Genomic DNA, 6030 nt, shown 5'->3' on the forward strand with positions numbered 1-6030 from the left:
AAAAATGTTGTTTTATTACTCAGTGTTGAAAGAGGAAACCAGGGGTAATTGCTTTTGTATTCATTCTTTATTTACTATCTACAATTACCTCTCGAATGAATACAAAATGAAAAAGCGTTCCGAAATTAGTGTGAGGTAGAAAGAAGTTATTGCGACAGCCTAGAAGAACAGTAATTAGGGCGCCTTCTCTATAACTTTGTAAGCTTCTAAGCTGTTTACAAGTTATATTATTTATAGTTGTTTTGAGAAGTACCGTTAAATGGAAGGTGTGCGTTATTAAATCTAGCTGAAAGAAGCTTTGTTTTGAATCTAGAACAGGTCATATGAGAGTGAAACCTGTTTTTAAGAAGTCCTGAAACGTAAGAAACAAACAGTTCCAAATGACCAAGTGAACTTAAGAGGTTATATCTAACTGTCAGAATGTTGTTTAATAAATTAGTAAATAAATGTAACTTTAAATTGTTTGATGCCTAGCCATATCCAGGAGGACCTCCGAAAAAAGGTTTTTGGCGGTGAGGAAGATATTTTTTTGTATTTTTATCTGAAATCCAAAAACCTAAAAAAATATTATTTAAACAGATGAAAACAGGTAATGATCGAAGGACTAGTCAAAATTTGAATTTTTGACAAAATGGTGGCTTCTATAAAACAAGTAGTTTAATGTGAAAATAAACTTTGAAACTTACTATACACTTCAGAGTAGCTGTAATAATCAAAATTATCATTAACTGCGCAATCTTAGATGGTCGTGTGGAAATTTCAAGTCGATCGGCCCAGTCATTTCTTTAAATTCTTTAACAGAATCTGAAAACAGCGTTTCGAGAACAATGTTTTGGTGCCGAATAGACTAGGTAAAAATATTCTTACAAATACGTTCATATCTCCGAAACTAAGAGAAACAAAGAATAATCTCAAATATACGAAGCTTTGATAAATCGATTTTTTTCAAATTCACAAGTGAATACAACCTCTTATATTCCCTACTACATGAAAAATTAGTAACTACTTGTATTTCATATTTATGGCAATATGTTAAAGTACCTAAGTCAGGCTTATTCTCCCTCTCCATTTTATTCTCAAAAGTAGTTAAAATAACTTTCCATTAACTTTAGACCTATTTTGTACAAAAACTAGAGCGCGTATAGCTACCGTAGGCAACTGTGGACCAAAATTTACATTATGCGTGGCAACTGGCTACTGATCATATGCAATAGTCGTAGAGTCCGTCTGTAATCTCACTTTATTATAGCTGAAATGATATGATGAACTGAGATAAAGATATTTAGCAATTTTTCTCAGTACTCTAGTTCGCGATATTTTCGTGTTTGTCTCGGTCGTAGGTTGCACAATTAGAAATGTGTAGGATTGAAATTCCACTATACCATCAACATTTTGTACACTTATTATATGTCTATTAGCTTAACTATTATTTTTATCACAGTAATATTGGTAGACTGAAAAATTCTTCGATTTATTACAGCTATTAGGGACCAGTGACTTCGGTTAGATTATAAAACCACAATAGATTAATTTGAAATCCACGTAAAATGTAGGAAAATAACTTCTTGAAATATTAATGCAGTGTGTCTGACTTTCTCTATACAAACATCAAAGAACGTGTGATAAAATAAAAGTTAAATTCGAAATTTGGAATCTGACGTTAAATCTCATTCATATATAATATTGTTCAAAGCAATGCCAGAATCTTCAAATAAATTTTTCAGATCGGACTACTAAAGCATATCTTTTAAGCCTTACAAAATTACCATTCCAAAACAAGATAAATATCTTTATATGCTCTATTTTGTTATAAGAAATGCACCTGTGAACATTGTTTCGACTCAGTTCTTTTTTTTTCACTATCCTTGTAAATTCAACGGTTGTTCAATGGGCTCTAGCATGGAGTATGCCAGAACATATTATTTTCCTCGTGCATTTACTTTGCGAGATATAACTATCAGGCCACTAACTGAAATCATTATTTTTAGCCCTGCATGTCCTGCGCTTAAGTTTGTTTATTTAGGCGACAGTGTGAGTAAAAATTCATGGATCTGGATAAGTTACTTGTATAAAGCAGAATATTCAATAAGGAAGAGCGTCATCTGGCCCAACGCTCACTGAGCTTACGTAAGGCCTAGCTATTCTATTGTAGATTGGAAGAGAATACGTTACTAAAGAAATCATTAGTCTTTCATCATCCGAATAGTTTCCAGCGATTCCGCTATGACCAAGCCCTCATATGAGGCAGTTTTAGCCAATGCCCGAGTAGCGTCTCAATACAATATTTTAAGAAAACCTAACAGTTCATCAAATTATTGTAAGGTTGCACTCAAATTTTAAACGTGTTCTTTTCTGCAAGCTTCGGTCCATTCAATTAATCAATCATCACGCTTTCCACGACGCATTTCTCACGCCATTTGCCATTTAATGCGTTGCGAAATACTTGGCACACATCGCATTTACAAAAACATCAACAAGAAATGGAAAAAAAGAGAAAAGAAAGAAATCTGCACAAGAAAATCTACTGCAACTGACATGCTGAAAGTAATTAACACTCTTATCCCCTCAGTTGCTTGTCATTTGCTTACGTCAACCATGAATAATTGGCATTTGAACGAAGTAGCTACAGAGACTACATCGTTATGGTTGTATGTTCATACATATTCATATATATTTTATGTAAGTTATTTTGAAAATTAAATAAAATGGATGAGGTTTCTTCTTCGGGATCCCGATTATTAGAATAGAGTGATTGTTAGAAGTTTGGCCGAGTTCTTCCCTCTGTTCCTACATTTCTCTTTTTAATTGATAAAAGGACCCTCCTGGTTTATGTCGCTTCCGAACGACTTTTTTAAAAGCTTTTTAATGTCAAAAGTATAGTCGGACAAGGACCACCGTTTTTCTATGACAATAATTTCTTCTGCCTTTGTTGAGATTTGACCCAGCTGCGATAAACGATCACAAAAGTCTAAGCGAATATAGAACTCGCTCCGCCAAAACGAGCTCATCAATATATCTGGGTACACAATGTACAATGGATTAGAGTCTCAGCGAGGCAATATAAAAATTATAAGAAAAGCTTTTCGAAATGTATTACATTGGATGTGGTTCCTTAGATTCCTCAACATTTTCTGCAAATTTCCGAATTGAAAAAATGTTCATAAAAACTTCCAACTTTAAGCTCAATAAAAATAAAAATGGGTACGACTGAAGGCTTATTTACTATACGATGGTTAAAATCATTCGAAGACTGTTTGCTCTTGAACATACATAACATACATATGTTAAATAGTTCGCGCAATCAATTCTTGGTACGTTTTTCTAGAAGGTAGCTCGACAGTGGTCTCTCTTCCACAACATACCAGCTGTTATTGTTGGAATACATACAACATGCTAGGTTTCTTTACTGCTGTCCTCGCTGAGAGTGATAAGTGAAGTACTTCATATTAGTGTTTGTTATACAGGGCTCTGGCGGTTCTCTGATTTATTCATTTGCGTTCTTTCAGTTCCCGGCGACTACTTCGGTATTCCGGCTAACGATTTAAAGGTTTCATTCTATGGTCTTATGAAAAATGAATAGTGACTTTAAAACACCGTTGCTCAGAATGTAAAATTATTGAAAAAGCATATAAAGTATTTTGTATAACATTTAAAAAATTTCGGGATCCCGACTTTTCGGGACTACCGGCCCAAATTTGTTTTCGATATTTTTGAAATACATACATAGCTTATACAATATTATTTGCAAAATTTCGGGATCCCGAAAAATACGGTCGCTTCAAATGCGGTATTTTTACAAGAGCAAAATTATTTTGCAACATTTGAAAAATTTCAGAAACCCGGATTTTCGGGATTCACAAGTTTTTCGCTACATTGTATACACGTCAAGTCCCGCACTACCAGCCTGCTCAAATGCAACTAAAGATCCTGACCAGTAACATTTGTTTGTCCTTACCCACCGTTTAATGGAAGGGTACGACACTTTGTTGCTGTTGGTCATTTGTGCGCTATGCTCATAGTCGTGGTTGGAGTTACGAACTTATGGGCACAAAATCGCTGGGTGTGGCGTGTTATTGTGTTTTGGGCCGTGGCCACCGCCGCCGCCGAAACAAAAACTTTGCTAATTGCTCTTCTGCAAGTGCTGCAACTATTGGATTGTCGTTGCTCCTCGCAGCCTCATAAAATACTACAAGTGTACAAATGTAATTGTATGCCTCTGTGTGGGGTATGTGTGAGTGTGTGGTATGTGTAGCGTGTAAAGTGTTTGTCACTGGCTCTGCAGCCATAAAGTATGCAACGTTAAAGTGTCGACTCAGCATTTGACAATGCGAAAAAGTGTAAAAAGCTTTTATTGTTGTTGGTGTTATTGGTGTTTTAGTTTGCTGCATTGTTGTCCAGTTGTTTGTGTGCACATTTATTTTCGTATTTAAGGCGGAGCGAAAAGAATTATTGTAATTGCATATTTTATGGTTGAGAGGTCAAAATAGTAAAATTCATTTAGTTTGTAAATATGTATGTAGGTAGGCGATAGTTTTTGCTTGCTAAATGTCTGGTTGTATTATATTTCTATTCAATTTCAATTCGTTTGATTCATTTCGGCACATAACACCTATACACACGCATATATATTGTAGAATCCTTCTAACTACAAGCGCTATATATGATTTATTTGTGTAATAGACTGTCAATTTGTGTATCATAGGTTCGGGTCCCGACCTCAGTGAAATCTCAAAATGCCTGTACAAAAAATCCAGAAACCTTTTCATAAAATTCTTTAGTCGTTTAGAAGCGGTTTAAAACTCAAAAGAACTCTAGAGGTTTTATAATCATTACCTTTCCACAACTTTTTCAAAATTCCTATAGAATTGCATCGCGTGTCCAATTCTGACCAGTTTTTAATACCTAAAATTTTCATTTTACAAACGTAATCGCATGGTTGTTCTAAAGAAAGTCAGTTTTGTGTTTGGAACACCATATAAAATGAAAAGTTTTCTTGTTTCGAAAATCAAAAATAATCCTCGAATTAGTTGTCATCAAATCGTACCGAATTTTCGTGTCACCTGTTATTTTAGCTCTGTTCCGTGCACGCTTTAGTTACTTTAGCTTTGATACAATTCACGTAGCGGGGTTTTAATGTAAAAAAAAGGGTTTTAGTGTAAAAATGGTTGTTGTTGTATAAGTTCCAGATATCTTTGGTATATTTTGCTGCAGCGAAATAAAATCCAAATAGCATTACCGTATATAAGTTCATCTTCAGTTAATACCTAACGACGTCGTAAGCTTTCGCTTTATCTTTGTGGCTAACACCATGATTTGTAAGAACCATACCTTTCAGTTTTCGTTTTTATCATACTTAACAAAGGTTTATGAATGGTTTGTACGAAGAAAGTTTTCTAGGATTTTACGTGTATCAATAAATTCTTTAAGTAACTTAACTAATCGTGGTCTTAATAAAGCAGACTAATTTTTTGCTCCGTATTATGTCTTATCACGCAGGCACTAGTCATTCTACAGATTTGGTCTGATAACATCCTCGGTATCGACCATACTCGGCTCTTCTTATTTTATGGCTTAGTTTTTGCTTAGGTTGTTGTCCGTCGCACTGTTCATTGTCACTTCTTGTCTTCAAATTGAGAACTTGAGGATATGAACTTGTGAAACGGACTCCTATTGTATTTTTAATCGGCCAAATACTGTTCACTCGACAGAATTCTTTAAATTTTTGGGGGAAGTTGTATGCTACTCCAGCAACAATAACTCATTAATTAGTATACCATCTGATCAAATTTGATTCGAATTGGTCCATTAAAACATCGCGCGTTAATCGAATCGATAAAAATGATTTTGCCTTTTTTATATTTTATGTTGGTGTCTTCACACCTTTAATTTTCGTATGTCAATTGGCGATTTTAACCACGGACAAAAAAATTGAACATCGCATTTGCTTGAAATTTTGAGCTTTCTTTGGAATCATGGCTACGAAATCCTCGAAAATATTGCAGAAGTGTTGTGAGGAGCCTACTTCATCAC

Source organism: Bactrocera oleae, chromosome 5 (assembly GCF_042242935.1).
Source record: "Bactrocera oleae isolate idBacOlea1 chromosome 5, idBacOlea1, whole genome shotgun sequence".
Lineage (NCBI taxonomy): Eukaryota > Metazoa > Arthropoda > Insecta > Diptera > Tephritidae > Bactrocera > Bactrocera oleae.